The sequence below is a fragment of the Vanessa cardui genome, chromosome 22 (assembly GCF_905220365.1).
Source record: "Vanessa cardui chromosome 22, ilVanCard2.1, whole genome shotgun sequence".
Classification (NCBI taxonomy): domain Eukaryota; kingdom Metazoa; phylum Arthropoda; class Insecta; order Lepidoptera; family Nymphalidae; genus Vanessa; species Vanessa cardui.
In genome coordinates this window covers 1928521-1947127 of record NC_061144.1, presented here as the reverse complement: position 1 = coordinate 1947127, position 18607 = coordinate 1928521, and the positions used below count along the sequence as shown (strand labels likewise).

Below are 18607 nucleotides of genomic sequence, written 5' to 3'. Positions count from 1 at the left end.
AAATAAAAAAGTATCTTTTTATATTGGAGGCGAAAAAAAAAATTAAATGAGATGAGGTCTTGTTACTAGTGTGGTGTGCAACCTTGGCAATGAGATCGCCTCCAGGCTGTTCGAATACCAAAAATATATATTATATAAACATATAAAATATATAACTGGTGGTAGACTTTTTGGATTTATAATTAACTAGCTTTTGCTTAGGGCAAAGCTCGCGTGGATATTGGATACATTTACAGATTAACTTTAAATTGATAGATAGGTTAGAACATCCAGAGTAACATTGAAAGACTTTTTCATGTCTTAAAAATAGGCGGACTTCCATACAAACTTTCAAACCCAACTTCACCCCCTTAGGGGTAGAATTTCCAAAATTCCTTCCTTGGTGGGCGTCTAGTTAATAAAACATCTACTTTACTTAATAAAGATCCTACACACATTTCATTACGTTAATAGTTTGCGATCGGCGTTGATGAATCAGACAGTCAGGCCATAGTATTTTATAAATATATAGATATAGATAAAAAGTTTACGAATGGGAACTAAGTCAATATAGATAAAAGTCTTACTAGAAAGGGTAATACGTTTTGCAAAAAGTTTTAGTTACATAACATTATTATATAATAAGAAGTTCTGCACATTTTCAATTGCTTTAAATTTTTACGTGACAAGATTAAATCTTTTTTATTATTAAATTAGTCTGATTGTTTTTGTGTGAAATTAAATACAGTACTATCTGATACACTGGCTCACTTACCATTCAAACCAAAGAACGGTTTTTAGTGTATATATACAAAATGGTTTTAACGTCGAGTTCTGATATGTTTGGTGATTAAGCCAGTGTATCAAACACAAATTTAGTTAAAAAGGACTTTAGCAAATTATTTATGAATGAGCAGATTTTGATGAAGTTCGAAATGAAATTCGAAACTAGTTTCGACTTCATTATAAATTCATCATTTGAATATAAAAAGCTATTATCATTAGCAGCCATCAGTGAGGCCAAATGAGATTATTTCGAAGTCATCAATCATATTTCGATACATCAATCAATTTGTACCCTTGGACCACCACCCACTATTGTATTGTCGAACTGTCTCAATGGACCAGTGGCGAGGTTATAAGGAGGACCCAGATCCTGGGTTCGAATACAGATCTATTTTTTTTTAATTCAATTTGGACTGGAATGGACCACCTACCATCAGGTAATAGTACTAAACATTTTTATATGCCAAAGCCTTCACGATTTTGGGTGTCCACAATTAAATGATTACATCACTTGTGCCTTTAGTTACTTAGGTTCCCTCCCCCTTTAAACCAAAAAGCAATATACTAAGCATTGTTGCTTGGCGGTAGAAAATGTGATAAGGTAGTTGTTGCGCGCGGCTTCGATCACATTATTGGTAATTGGTGATGAGTTAGGTAAAAAAGCCTATGTCCTACCTTGGAGTTCAAGCATGCTTCACAATAAATTTCATCAAATTCGGTTTAACGGTTTGGTTGTGAAAGAGCGACAGACCCAGAGTTACTTTCAACTTTATAATATAAAGTACAGATTCTATATTAATTGTCCTTAGCTTGCTTTATTAAGTTGTGGATCGTGGAAGAACCTTTATATGGGAGTTTCAGTCAGTATATCTTAGATTTGGATTTAGTAGGTTAAGTTATTGGTCGAGGATATATAATCTCTCTAGGACTGTGGAAGTGTTCTATTTTATTAGATTTTGAATTTTGCCCATAATGCCCAAATTTTGATTACGCGCGCAAACAGTTTTAGCAAAAATGAATGAAAAGTTACATTATATAGCAGCAAGGAGTTTGAACAGATATTATTTATATCATTCTGATTTACTTTTACTATACCTGTTATACAATTGACGTAAACATTGATATTCAAAGTCGTTCACTTTCCCTCGAAACATATATAAAAACATACAAATCATTATTTATAACCAACATCAGAAGCGATCAAATAATTACCTACTGTAAATATTATCCTTCAAGTAATTATTTGTCCGATAAATCTTAATAGAGAAACAAAACCGCACATGCTTTACGTTGTTAATGGCTAACCGAGCATCGAACCCAGTACCATCAATTGCTGAGACAGGGTAATTACCACTAATGCGTTGGTATGCTATCATTGGTAGGGGGAATTCGAGATATGCTATGCGATTAATTTTAATTCAAACACTGTTTTGTATCTACTAGTATTAACTCTTGGCTTTGTTCATTTCATTTAAATGATTGTAATTATTAATTAACTAGTAATTGACCGTGAGCTGAGGTGGCCCAGTGGTTAGAACGCGTGCATCTTAACCGATCATTTCGGGTTCAAACAAAGACTATATATATATGCTTAATTTGTGTGTTCATCTCATGCTCGGCGGTGACGGAAAACATCACGAGGAAACCTGCATGTGTCTAATTTCATCGAAATTCTGCCACATGTGCATTCCGCATTGGAACAGCGTCGTGGAATATGTTTCAAACCTTCTCCTGAATGGGAGAGGACGCCTTAGCCCAGCAGTGGGAAATTTACGGGCTCTTACCTTACTTTTTTTTAATTGACCGTGTCTTATTCCGTTGTTGAAGGTATGTACACATAGGTATTGTATATCCATATGATTCTTATCTGTACCCCTGATAGCGTGTAAAGAAGATTATTATAATATAAATAAAGTCGCTTTTACATCATCACATAGTATAAAACGAAGTCGCTATGTATGTTTAGATCTTTAAAATTAAACAACTGATTTTGATGCGGCTTTTTTCAATAGATAGAATTCAAGAGGAAGGTTTATTAGAGGTTTTTAAAGTGATGCCGTAAATAAACCTTTTTTTTTTCATTTATATTGCGATATAGTGGACGTTTTAAGACGTTCTGTAGTATATTTAGTACGAGTATAATCTGTATGTTAATATGATAAGAATTACAAGAAAAATCATGTCTAATGTTTTTTTAATTAGTATCTTCCAGCAAAAAGAAATAATTTGACAGTTTTTAGTTAATAATAACAATGTCATATCTACATACTTACATTTGGGTCAAGTGTTAGAAATTAGGACTTTCACAACAAAAACCATATAGATTAATCAATTTTATCAAAACATATTATTAGGTTATCGGGTGACACAATTTCCTAGTAATATCGATAAGATAAATATTTATCGACGGAGATTTTAAAATATTGATAATAATGCCATTTCTAATAAATATATAATGTTCGATAAGAGATTTTACGCGAATATGTTTGACATACTAAATTTTCTAGCTTTTCGGATGAAATAGTAACCAAATAAATGTTGCCACAGTGGCGTGCACTTTGAGAGGCCTATGTCCAGCAGTGGACAAAAATGGGCTGTTGATGATGATGATTATAATTTTATTATACTAGGTCTTAATAGTCAAACCTTCAGAAAAGGTCTCTAAATTCATCAGTTATTAGTCATCAACTAATAAAGATATGATCGAATGGTACTATATACAAATAATAAAAATAGAGTGTCTGTTTAATATTAAAATAGCCGCTTTTTGCTAGATCATATACAAAATACACGGTTCACATAAAAAAATATCACTTTTTTTATAATTTTTCTCTGTCTATCAGTCTGTTGGTTCGGGCTAATCTCTAGATCAGCTAGAGCTATTTTGAAGGGACAATTGCAATAAGGAGTAACTTAAGCTATATATAAAATAATAATAAAGACACGTTGCAATGCAGCATAGTACAGAACCAAACGTAACCCTCGTGCATGGCATGCTCTACCGTCAGATGCTTCAACCCAAAGACTTAATTAACGAATTATAAATTATAGTAAAATCAGTGATCTAAACAAAAAGGTTTTTGTTAAAATCAAACGCGCGTGAAGTCGCGGGCTCATCTTGTTCAATATAAAGATGCGCACCGCTAAACGCTTAGCAATTATATTAATAATAATACAATTAGGCAATCGTGAGCATATACATATAGCTTGAATTTTTTATCGACAATAGTAAAAAACCGAAGGTAAATTATAAGATCCATTGTTGAATTCAAATTATTTGAACTATTAAACTTGACCTTTAAAATCGGCATCCGCAAAATCTTTAATATTTTCTCATCGATGTAACGTTTTTCTGCATTCTTCTTTTAAATTATTTTGCACTAGCCACCCGTCCTGGCGTCACGAGTGCAATGCTTATAATAAATATACTACAGAATTTGATTATTTACGATATCACTTGGTGATAGCTATAGGCTTTGAGCTAGCCAGTCTGTACAAGTACTCAGTATTGTTGTGTTCCGGTTTGAAGGGTGTAACTACAGGCACATGGGACATAACACCTTAGTTCCCAAGGTCAGTGGCACATTGACGATGTAAAGAATAGTTGATATCTCTCACAGCGTCATTGTCTACGAGTGATGGTGACCACTTACCATCAGGTGGCCCATATGCTCGTCCGCCAACCTATACCATAACAATAAGAATCAACTTAAAACTACTAAGACGATCAGTGTTTCTCTACTATATTGTCCATGTATAATATACAAAAACCTTCCTCTTGAATCACTCTATCTATTAAAAAGAACCGCATTAAAATCCGTTGAGCAATTTTAAAGATCTAAGCATACAAAGGGATAGACAGCGGTAAGCGACTTCGTTTTATAATATGTAATGATTACATCATATACAATTAGTTGTAGAATTTTTAATAGTTAAAATATTATTAGGTAACTTACAAACGGTAACTCTCCTCAGGTATAGGTCAGGTTAAGTCCCTGATCGGTTGCGATGAAACATTTATTAAATAGTTTTTCCTATCGAGAAAATAACTTAGTGTTATATACTCATTCGAATTTTACTATCGCCGTATCATAGATCTATATATAGTAAACGAAAAAAGAAAGAATCCCTTCATCAATATATATATATATATATTTAATGTATATAATTTTTAGAATCAAATTCGGCGTTTAAAGAAGCTGAAGTATTTATTTCAATATTTCCATCTAGTTTTTTGGCATAAAAATAAAAATTGCATAAAATTGTATTAATAAAAAATATACACCTCTATTATATCTGTGAAAGAATTCATTGTAAACAAAACAACTTGTTGATTGATGAGATTGAACATAAATCAAATCCGAGACAAGTCAGATGCGTCTCGATTTATTCCAAACCCATTATTATACTATGGTTATCTACTGAGTAATGACTTTCGTTATTATAAAGACAAAACATAGTTGACGATCGATCGGAGAAAACTGCGTCTGGAACCTGGACTATATCGAAATTGGAATCAAAATATTCTTGGTGGTAGGGCTTTGTGCAAGCCCGTCTGGGTAGGTACTCACTCATCAGTTATTCTACCGCCAAATAACAGTATTCAGTATTGTTGTGTTCCGGTTTGAAGAGTGAGCGAGCCAGTATAACTACAGGAACAAGGGACATAACATCTTAGTTCCCAAGGTTGGTGGCACATTGACGATGTAAGGAATAGTTAATATTTCTTTCAGCTTCATTGTCTATGGGTGATGGTGACCACTTACCATCAGGTGGCCCATATGCTCGTCCACCAACCAAAAAAATGTATCGGTGAAGTTGGCTTTTGCAAGTACTTTGAATTGTCAGTAATGCGTCGCTCTGATATATTTTTAATAATAAGATTGAATATATATGATTCATCAGTGGTAATTACAAAATAGTTTAATAATCAGAACAAAAAAATAAATAGGTGAGTCAAAATAACACCTTATTATTTCTAGATAAGATTTATTTTACTTCGTTACTCAATCTGCATATGACATTTTAATATTAAAACAAATGAACTGTGATAATAATTCGAAAATTATTTTAAATTGTATGCATTATAATCGTGAGCTTCTTGAAACTGAGGTCACTTCGATATCCTACTGATTTTTGACGTCATTATTTACGCATCATTTTATATTTAAAGGTCATATGGAACTAGGTTTTTTCGCAAGAATTAGTCACACCTTTTAATACTAAATTGTTCCCAGAAAAATTACGAAAAAATTTTCTGGGTACTTTCTATTTTTTTATTTGGATAACAACATTAGTACATTTATACAGTTTAGCAACAATATGACTATTATAAGGTTGTGCTACTAAATAAAGATGGTCACAAGTATTTGATCAGTAATATTTGTGTACAACATATATTGTATATAACAATTAATAGGTACAGCCTGTCATTTAACACTGCTGGGCTAAGGCCTCCTCTCCCTTTGAGGAGAAGGTTTGGAATATATTCCACCACGCTGTTCCACTGCGGGTGTACATGTAGCAGAACTTCTATGAAATTAGACACAAGTAGGTTTCCTCACGATGTTTTCCTTCACTGCCGAGCACGAGATGAATTATAAATACAAATTAAGCACATGAAAATTCAGCGCTGGTCGCCTGGGTTTGAACCCGTAATTATCGGTTAAGATCCACGCGTCCTAACCACTGGGCCATCTCGACTCTGGGTTGGTAGATTAAATAATATTATTAAACTGCCTTGTCTTTCGTAGTTATGTTAACTAATATGTTATGTCTGTTGTTCCTGTAGCTACATTGCCTCGATCACGCTTCCTAGATTGAGGGGTGAACGAGCCAGTGTCGAAGGGTAATCGAATATAACAATAATAAGTTTTACTGTTTGGCGTTAGAATACCTGATGCCTGGGTCATCAACCAAACAGGCTTGCACAAAGCCTTACAACCAAATGAATAGGGGAAATGAGATTCAAAGTTGTGTCAGTAAAACTCATTTCACAAAAATGTCAAGAGCTAAATAATTTTAACATCCGTTTAGAAGATTTTGCATATCATGCTGATATAGATGATAATAATTAAAATCTCGATCTCCTTGACCTTACACAATTTAAACTATAATCTAATTAAAGAGCATTCATTTTAAATTATGATTCGTTTGGAAAACGTTTTATGTGTCAACAAAATAATAAAATTTAATGTCATTTCGGTTTTAGGTAGACGGAAGCAAGCTCAAGTCGTAATCGTAAACGGTCAGAGTCAATTACGAATGCACTATTAAAATGTTATGTTTCTGGATCTGTGATTATACTTATTCACTTTCGTACTAAAACAGGATGAAGCATTACTAATTGTTGGTAGGTTAACGGGAAAATGTCAGTTCTACCTAAGCGAGAGTATACCTATTTTAAGAGCTTTAATTAATGGAATTAATTAAAATTATTTTTGATTAAAATGTAATTTGTCATAGTAGGAGCATTTAATGTGGAGGAATGAGAACCATTTTGTGAGGTCTTGAGCAACATGGATGGATATAGAGGAAGGGGACGATCAATAAAACGATGAAAGAGTGTTATTTGTAAGATGACGTCAGACAGAGAAGTATGGAAGAACATGTTGCGCCGACCGCAAATAAATTTGGGATAGTGGCAGGAGGATGATGATGATGATAAAGATGATGAAGAAATTGAAACAAAGCTTTTTCGGCAGTTTAAGTCAAAGCACTGATATAATTTCTAACTTTGAAAGTGACAAAGCTTTTATATATTTAATTTTTTATGTTCAATCTAATTTCCATAGGAAATGATTTTTCTATCGTTTCATATCGCTATCCTGTTCATAATGACGTCGTCCGGACTAATTTTGACCTCGGCGACTAGTCTCAAGGGAGACCAGGTAACTATGAAGGATATATTACAGTCCACAAGTGCGTCCTCAAACGCAGATACGTTCTAATACACCGTTTGGTTGGCAAATTTGACTTGCCGAGAAAGATTTGAGGGCCGAGAACAACGGCTATACGTGCTCTTCGAGGTAGGTGAGTGTAAGATCTAGACTCAGACAGATTCTGGGCAATTTTTGATAGAGAAACGCTGAAGCCAAATTTTTGGGATATGTGGCCTATCTAGCCACTAAACTAAAGTGCCAGACTATCCTGTCAATATACTGATGACTTTTTTTTTATTCTCGGTAGAACACTTCAAAATTAATTTTAAGGGATCAGTATGTTCCGGATGGTATAATATGCTGCAACCAGGTTTTTTATTTTGAAAAGAAGACTCAATTTACCAGTATCGTCGTGCCACAGAATTACCAATACATTTGGTATTTAGCATGATACAATATTATATTTGCCCTTTTCCTTAAATCGGAATACTTGGAAATTTCAATAATATTTGCTTTAATGTGGTTGCTTCGGTTCCTGTTTTGTTTCATCGAATATTTTCAACTTGTCCGAGAAAATAATTCTTTGGATGACACATACATTTAATGCTAAATGTATCGTTCTAAAGGTAAGTGTTTTTGTTTTGATTAAAATAACTTTTGAGCAATTTTATATATTTGTTATGCTTTGATATATGCAATCGACAATATTTTAACTTTACTTGTAAATTGGAATACTGAAAAAACCAAACGGACTTTGACCACGGAATATTCGTTTATGATTCAACTCTTCTAGCGCTCTCTGCCGATTACGTTTTCTTATAAATCATGAATTAAAAATTTCATTCTAAATAAAAATACAAAAACTATTCCCAGCCTTCCGAGGTTGTCAAGGCATGGATTATTTCCATCCACTTTTGCTATGGTTTCCATGAAGTCGAACGGGTTTTATTGTTTTATTTTACATCGTAATGCATTTCTATTCTTCTCTTGGAATACAATATCAATTTATCATCGTCCTGTCATTTTAGAATATATTTTCGCTTAATAATAAAATTTGCTGTTCACAGTGAATGAAATTCTGAACACAGAGAATTTATATTTGACGATTTGAATTTGGAACGTTTTGAACACATTGACGCTTTATAAAATGAACTACAGATAAAACTGAATTTAAAGGCATGATATATTTCGTTTTTTACAACATACTCAAGAAGATAATTAATTTAGATGATTATATAAGATAATGCAACGTACAGTAATATAAAATCGAATTTACAAAAATTATGTACTATGGTATATAGCTGTATAATAAGTGCTTAATTAAGAGCTGGAATGGTGCAGTGCTTAGGACACCTGCAACTCAAGCGAAGATTGTGAAATGTGAAATGAAATAAATAAAGATCGATGACGTCACTTAATTCGGATGTTATCGGTTTTACGAATTTTGCCGATGTTACATCTGAGTACTATATTCGTTTTGGCACATACATTAAGACCAGACATATCGATCGACACTTGTTACTTCATATATTGGTATATCATATTAAGAGTTATGACACAACGAGAGCTGTCAATTAAAAAATACAAATGGGTGTTTGAATATTTCAATATCGCTTTGTTACACCGTTCTGAAATCATTAAACTAATTGAAGGGTATTTGTGTTAAGGCATTATTAGTACATACATTGAGTGTTCCATATCTTTTGTTTTTAAAATATTTCAAAAGAAAAAGGTTTTATGTTGTCCTGTGTATTCGTGTAGTTACATTCATTTTTAAATTTACTTTAACTGTACGTCTGGTTGAGTGAAATTTCAATTCCAATTTTGGCTATTACACAGATAGTATTATTTGATCTTTATATTGTAACGTTACTGCTAATTTTTATATCAAATTGTTCTTTATTGAAATAGGATAAAAAGATAAGAATAAGATTAAAAACATCCTGAAATTTAGAGCTGCAAGAATATAAAAATTTCGAACAGCTGTTTTCGTAGAATGGAAACCGTTTCAATGAATTCCAAATAAACCATCCATAGTTTCTCATGTTTCATGCAAAGTTTTGATGTATATGATTTTAAACATGTTATCGTGTCTTCAGACAGTTTCGGGTTTAAAACGACAGAAAAAGAATGATATTCATCCTAAGACTAGCATATCAGAAGTTATCACGTAAATATTATAGATTGTATTGCTTTGTACGAGACTCTAGATAGGTTTCTTGGTGGTAGGGCTTTGTACAAGCCAGTCTGGGGAGGTACCACCCGCTTATCAGTTATTCTACCGCCAAACTACATTACTCAGTATTGTTGTGTTCTGGTTTGAAGGTTGAGTGAGCCAGTGTACAGTACAGTCACAAGGGTCATAACATCTTAGCAAGCTTAGCTTTCCCAAGGTTGGTGGCGCATTGACGATGTAAGGAATAGTTAATATTTCTTAATGCGTCATTCTCTATGGGTGATAATGGCCTCTTTCCACCAGGTGACCCATATGCCCGTCCGCCAACCTATTCCATAAAAATATAGGTATACGACTATTTATATAATTCACCGCTAAGCACCAATACTAAATATTGTTTTCTTCTTGTTTTGTACTAAGTCTTGCGTTGAGACGAGAACGTTAGAACGCGTGCATTTTAAGTATTTTAACCGATAATTGCAGGTTTAAGGCATGCACCACTGAATATTCAAGTGCTTAATTTGTTTTTATAATTAAAAAATCGTGAAGAAACCTGCATGTGTCTAATTTCATAAAAAAATCTGCCACATGTGTATTCCACCAAAGTTGTTGTTTTATACTAGTTTGAATGATGTGTGTGCCAGTGTAACTACAGGCACACGGGACATAACATCTCAGTCACCAAAGTTGGTGGCGAATTGGTTAAAAACTGCGCGAATATCTATGGTATCAACTTACTGTCGCTTTCCACGTGCAAATAAGACGCAAACAAATATTTTGACATTGACCGGTGAAAATTGACGCCTTACGAAACCTTATCGAAACGATACGATTATTTTAATGAAACCGGACCAAGGTTAAGATTAGCTTAATTAATATAATGAATTTACGATGTTTTCAAGTTTATGCGAAAAATTTACGTCCTAATTTACGATACTTGATAAATTTTCGAAAATCGATTTTGTACGAGAGTCGAGATGGCCCAGTGGTTAGAATGCGTGCATCTTAACTGATGATTGCGGGTTCAAATCCAGGCAAGCACCACTATACATATGTGCTTAATTTGTATTTATAATTCATCTCGTGCTCAGCGGTGAAGGAAAACATCGTGAGGAAACCTGCATGTGTCTAATTTCATCGAAATTCTGCCTGCCTCTGCATTCCACCAACCCGCATTGGAACAGAGTGGTGGAATATGTTCCAAACCCTCTCCTTAATGGAAGAGGAGGCCTTATCCCAGCAGTGGGAAATTTACAGGCTGTTACTTTACTTTACTTACTTTTACTTAACGTTGATATATATATATATATATATATTTTAAATTATTAAAAAATATAAACTATCTGAACGCAATATTCGAATACTGCTAAAAAAGATATATATTTTTTTTATTATTTATATCATGGTAAAGCTTTGTGCAATGCTGTATTGCTTATTTGGGTATTTATATATTCTTCCTACAACAATACTTGGTATTGTTGTCTTCCGGTTTGAATAATGAGTAAGAAATGCAACAGGCAAAAGGTATTATTATTATTTGTTTAATATTACATTACAGCACTAATGTCAATGGTCATTGGTGACCACTTATCATCAGGTGTTCCAAATGCACGTAGTCTACATATTCAAATATCATAAGGAAAGTTACAAGCGCGGCGATTAAAAATCTGCCCCTTATATCCTCATTGGAGTCGTGGAGTAATATCCGTAAAAAGTAAGAGGCCTTACCACGGGGATATTATGAGCTGGTTTTTAATGTATTATAATCATGAGTTTGTATGGATCGTACGCACAAGGAAACGTATGAAACACGAATGGGCAAATCGGCCAAGTTTGCGAAACAATGATATAACTAAATACCGTAAAACAGCCAGCACCTGATTGTTTTATTGATTGAAATAAAGCTGGCTGTTGATTGGATATAGCGTGTTATAGCGCTATCACGTGCGGTTTTTTTATTTAAATTTTATAAATGATAACGAGATTGGATTATTATAAGAATACACTGTATTTAATTGTTTATGATTATAGCATGTATATGCTTTGTGAAAAGGAGTTTCTTTTTGGTTTTACGTTAAATTTAATTCTGTAAAATGACAGATTGTTGAGTGATTCAAAAGTACTTGTAAGGGCCTAATTGAATTTGAAAGTATTCTTTGATCTTGATTACAATGTATCGGGTAATAAATTTGACGATATTTTTTTGCAAAAAATTTGTAAAAAAAGCCTAAGTGACATATATCGAGATGCAATATATTACCATATTATCACTTCATAGTGTTGCTTCTGTTTTAAAAACTTTATATTTTCAAACCTTCATTATCAAGTTAAATTTGTGATGTAATATTTATATAAAACTCAACTTCAAAGTGTTTTATAACATAAAATTGTGTTAATTTTCAATCTTGTATTTTTTAAATCTGTTAGCTGTTTTTCGCATCGCTTAACAGTGAATGTTTAGCTTTAAAATTTGTTGATGTTAATAAATTATGAGGTAACTAATGTTCTATGAGATGTGGCCTAGTTCCGTTCATGTTTTTAAATGCGATTTTTGTCTTGTTAAGCAATTTTGACCCCGGTACACTTTCGAATGGTGACCGTGTTAATTAGTATTATTTTAAATATTTATAAAAAATCTCATTAATGAAATTTGAATTGCAATTTTTGAAACATGAAAATATACATTTATTTATTTCATAAATTAAGTACCCATACTTTTTAGGTTTGTATCAAAATATTTTGATAGAAAAAAAAAATCTTTACATTACAAGAATTAATAGGTTAAAACAGAGGCGTTTATAACTCTAGATCCGAGATGGCCCAGTGGTAAAACGCGTGCATCTTAACCGATGATCGTAGGTTCAAACCTAGGCAAGCAACACTAAATATTTTTGTACTTAATTTGTAATTCACCTCGTACTTGCTAGTGAAGGAAAACATCGTGAGAGAACCTTCATGTGTCTAATTTCATAGAAATTCTGCCACACGTGCAGTCCACCATCCCGCATTGGAACAGGAGCATTGGGATAGGAGACCTTAGCCCAGCAGTGGGAAATTTACAGGCTGTTGTTGCTGTTACCCTGTCTGCCATTAATCCTTTTAAACTCATTATGTAACACTCACAAACTTATACGTCATTAAATGCATTCCAATTGAATCGATACTAGTAGTATAAATGTGAAAGTAATTCTGTCTGTTGTTGATCTGTTACACATAAACTACTAAACCAAATTTGATGAAATGTATGAAGTAAACAGTGGCGGATTTATAAATTTGCCGCTAGTAGGCTAAGCAATTTTTTCCACCTACTGACTTTTAAAATTCAATACGTTAGTTTAGTTCACAATCATATTAATTACATTTATTCTGATATTGCAACTTTATGATTTGATTTTTTTTGATTACATTAGCTTTTTCCCGTTATTAGTATGATAGAAAACTAGTTGATATAGTATGATATGATTTTTTTATTTCTATAAGATAAAAACAAATTTTGGGCTAAATTTGCCGCCCCTCTAAATCTGCCGCCCTAGGCTCCAGCCTACTTAGCCTATTGGTAAATCCGCCATTGGAAGTAAACTTGATATCTCAAAGTAGGAATGCGAGCGAAACCGCGGTCTACAACAAGTATATTATAGAATGTACAATGTTGCAAATGGCTACATCTGAGTCTATTTCTGATCCCTTATGGCTATACTATCGGCGATAGTAAATTTTTTCGATAAAACAGCAGCCATCGTAAGTGGGTGGGTAAAGGCTATCTTAATGTAATATTTCTATGTAATGGTTCATTATTTATTTATAGAAATAGAATCTGAATACTGTTTTTTTTGCTATTAGCGTCTTGTTTTAATGCTTAGCTTTTAAATACGGCACTTCAAGACAATGTTTTTCTAAAAATTGCGAAGTTGATTTGTATCATGTGCACAAATGTTGCTACCCACAAAAAATAATAAACATTTAAAGGATTTAGAATTGTTTCTTTTTATGATAACACTGTTTAACTACAAGTTTTATCACAACTATATTTTAACACAACTTATGTTGAATTAAAAATATAATAATGATACATTATTATTTAATTATTTATATTACTTGATGACAGTAATTGTTATTTTATTGTTATAAATTGTAATCGTTGCTTGTTTGTTTACCTAACTAAATAGTATTGGCACAAATCAACATCTATATGTGTTAAATTATTGTTATATTATCAACATTATTACATGGCATAAATAAGTCGAAATATTGACTCATTTAAAAATAGGACTTCAAAATTTTTCCACAAGCAAAGCAATAAGGAAGTTGAGAGAAATAATTTTCATCTTAGGTATATTATGCATGAATTGATTGGAACAAAAATCATAGTCATTTTGGTAGATCCATTGATCTGACTCATTAGACCTTTTCTCGTTTGAAATTTATGCACAGAAAATTCCCCAGAATGCACAATTTTAATAAAAATGCAAGATATATCCTTTGTTATATGATTCACGTTTTCATATAGATATGGATCTGAATACTTCCAAGAAATAATTATTATAAAATTTGTATCAACCACCTCTTAGGCTAAGGTCAATGACTCCAAGATCAATTAGTTACCTTACAATTACATCGTCTATTTAAATTGCTTTTAATTGTCCGTAAAAACATACATTACCTATTAGGTTTCTGGTTGATTTAAATTGTTTATTACTTAAGATAATTGCTTAGTCCAGTGGTTCTCAATCCTTTGGGTCTTATGGGCCACAATTAAGTATATACTAAATAAAAATATATTCCAAATTTGAATTTAAATATGACGACCTCCGTGTACACTGGTGTCATGGGTACGCCACTCCGAGGTCCCGGGTTCGATTCCCGGCCGAGTCGATGTATTATATGTATATCCATTAGTTTTCTATATTGTCTGGGGTATTTGTGGTACCGTCGTTACTTCTGATTTTTCTTTTCCCTAACACAATTGCTTTAGCTACTTACATTGGGATTAGAGTAATGTATGTGATGTTGTCTCATATTCATCAATGATATCAATGATATTAATGTTTTTAATATAATTTTTGATCAAAATTATTTAATTTTGTAAAATAAGTAAAATTAAGTAATTATTACAATTAGTTTAGTAGAAGTATACTTTATTAAATTTTATAAGCACATTTGAATGGTGATTTTACCCAACTGTATAAAACGTAAAACTACCATTCAAAATATAGATTATACCAAGAAAAACCAGTAAAAACGTAGTACTTATTCATTGTTAGGGACACAGAAAGGACTATTTGATGGTAGAATAAGTGATGAGTGAGTGCTACCTACCCAATTTTGCAAAAGCAATACCACAAAATAAAAACTGCCTATGTGTTTTCTTTTTGTTTTTTAGTTAGTCTTCCTTGCGTCAAACAAAACAGATAATCATTATGATTAATCTTATCTTACAATTCATTTTGACTCTTATCTGTTATTGTTATTTGATTTCAAATATAGAACTAAACAATATAATTTATTTTTAAGAAAATCAAATTTCTTAAGCTCGCATAACGATGTTAAATTGCAACAGCCTGTTTTATTAACATAGGTTCTGTTAAAGAATGATTTCTCTCTTTCTTTTGTATTTAATTGACATTCGAAAGAATGGGATAGAGTATTGTTTCTCCAATCAATCGCTGAATAAGAGTTATATGTAAAGCCGTTAGTTTTGTCAAAGCTTAACAGCGCTGAATATTCGGAAGTAATAATATTAGCCAATATACTGTGGTGCTCATCGTTATAAAATATATAGACATTATGATAACTAAATAGTTTCCAATTAGTTTTTCTAATATCATAATTACCTGCGATTGAATGGGCATTTTTTGGGTATTTTTGCTTTTCCTTTCATCCATTTGTTCATTCAATTTTTATATATAATTATATGTATATCATTCCACAGAATACAATTTACAATATGCCTATGTGTTTATCCTGATCACAGATAACTTCTTTGTCAAATGTTATCGTCGAAAAGTTTAGCAGTTATATGGTAACAAACAGACAGATACATTCGAGCTCAGTATCAGACTGATAAGATGGCACACTGATTATTATTGCATTAGTCTTCAAATGAGTCACAGAACACTTAATGTAATTATGATTAGATAAAATATAATCATGTTATCTCAAGGGTTACAATTCGCGGATCAGATGAAGGTCATGGGATCAAATTCGAAGAAGAACTTTTTGAAGTTCAGCATTTATATCTATACTAATAAATAAATGTGAAAGTAACTCTGTCTGTGTGTCATTCTTTCACTAAATTTGTTGTGAGGCAAATTTGAAGTCCAAGCATGGACATAGGCTACTTCTTTACCTAACTTATGACAACTAACACCCTTAAACACGAGCGAAACCGCGGTCAACGATTAGTTCATAATAATTCACCACGTAATAGTGAAGCACATTATGAGAAAATTTTGCATATTGGAATTGTTACGTGTGTCACCAAGCTGTTGTTTAGCAGCGTGGTGGTTAAAGCTCTGTTGTCCTGTTACTAATTAAATGTATCGTTGGTCGGTTCAGCTTTATTACATAATTCAATAAATATATAATGTAAATGATATATCAAAACAGGTACTAATATATGAGAAACTCAATTAATATTACAATTCTATATTTTATTAGAAAAGCGACTCGACCCAGCTTCACACAGGTGCACCTTATTTGTAAAGGGTATAGAATACATTTTAAACCACTTGGAAAACAAAAAAAGCTTTATATCAGTTGGACCTTGAAAAATTGAAGCACTAGTTCCAGTATCCCCTGTACGAGTATATAAAACATGTATGAGTTCTTAATAATATTAGTGAAGATTTAATAAATAAAACGCAAATTTATCGCAAGTAAAACCAGCTTCAGGTGTTAGTTGATTAAGTTAGTTTCCATTCAAACAAGTTTCGACAATCAAAGTGAAATAAAAGTACATAAAACCTTGAAAGATTTAATGACATATATCTATCACATTGTAGAACAAGTCTATATGTTAGTAGCTTAAAAGAAATTCCAAAACTGTAATTGCAGTTTTTCTTTTAAATATACAATGGTTGTTATATTATTCGCAGTTGAAAGTCATAATGCAACAGACATAATAAAATAAAAGTTCAAGAAAGGATAACCATTCAGAAATATAGTTATATGATATACCTATGTACATTTAATTTCATCAATCTTAACCTGACATCTCATAAATTTATAAATAACTCGAAAAAGTTTGTATACATTGTCATTTTTTTATAAATAATTAAATTTATGAAAATAGTGAAACAAGGCGTAAAAAAATAAAGTTCAGGAAACTGGCTGTAATAAGATAGGACTTTGTCGTAATCATTATTTACAGTCATATTTTATTTTAATAACTAAATTTTATAATAACGTTCTAAAGTCACCGTATACGACGGACAAGGTAAAAAAAAAACAAATTTAAGTTCAGGAGACTGGCTGTAACAAGATAGGACTGAGAAAAAAACTTGCCGAGTCTATTTTAAAATAAATCCGAGGATTGCCTCGTTGTTTTTTTTTTACGCAAAATCACATTAGCGATGCAATATTTAAATCATATTTGTTTTTGATATTTTACATAACATGTAATTACTTACGAATGAACTTATCTTTTGAAAGCATTTGTTATTGAAACATCAACATGCTTGTAAACGTTTTAGAGATCATTACAAAAAAAGAAATAATATTAAAAGTTATAAACTTAATGTTAAGTTGATTTACTTACTACCTTAATAAATGACATACAATTATAAATACAATAACACTTTTGAAAACACAAAACAAAAAATACTAAATCGATTTTTATAAAATTCTAGTTTAACATAGTTCTTATCCCGGAAAACGAAGAACTTGGGGTTTATGAGAATGCCATATCTATAGCGAACAGACAGGCTTAGCTTGTTTTAAATAAAAATGAAATAGTAAACTAACTGTACATACAACGAAATAACACTCACCGAATAACCTAAAAGTTTCTTTATGCGGTTCAAAAACCTTTAAACACAAAACTTAAACCAAACACAGGCACAATTAACGTATAATATTTATAGATTTATCACTTTAGAATCACTTAATTCAAAAATCTAATGATGTACACATAAGTTTAGTCGAATTCGGACGATAAAACGGGGACGATATCACACGTCCGTAGCGCGTCAGGTCCCAGAGTATCTGAACCTCTGAAGCAAGTTTAGCGCTTGACCTTCGCTTAATAAAAAGGCAGCTGAGTGAAGTTGGTTAGACCGGTTCGAGTTTTCTATCTCTTTCTAACAAACTCAGCTTAGTTTACTTAAATTGCCATTACTCGGAATTATACACTTTTCGATAAATTATACACAACGAAAAAGTTTTATTGCTTTTTAAATATTTCTTTGTAACTTTTTGTTCCGGGGTCATTTATTCTCGAATTGCAATGAGGAACGGATATTACAACGTAAATATTTATTTCATTTTAAATCACAATATATACCTACTTAAATATATGACGTATTTTAATTTGCCCAAATTTGGTATTATAATATTTAAAATAAGTTTTTCTTCTTATATACTAGACTATAAATATCCCGCGGCTGAACAAAGGCCCTCTCCAAGCTTAAAGCTTATTCCACCACACTCAAATGTGGGTTGGTGGATAAAGATGTAGCACAAATTGTGCCACATGTTTATAAGAAATACTTATGTTATAAGTTACTTTCGATAATTATTATTAATAAATAATATATTTATAACATCAGTATTTCCATTTTAATACGAG

The 18607-nt window shown here is 32.0% G+C and overlaps 1 protein-coding gene across 2 annotated transcripts in view; it reads right to left on the bottom strand.

Moving 5' to 3' along the window:
• Positions 1 to 18043, bottom strand: part of LOC124539281 — a 149715-nt gene extending 131672 nt beyond the window's left edge. For both annotated transcript variants that reach the window (XM_047116616.1, XM_047116615.1), the window contains exon 1: positions 17811 to 18043. The gene's annotated coding sequence lies outside the window, so the exon portion shown is untranslated. The remainder of the gene's footprint in view (positions 1 to 17810) is intronic.
• Between the last annotated feature and the right edge of the window lie 564 nt (positions 18044 to 18607).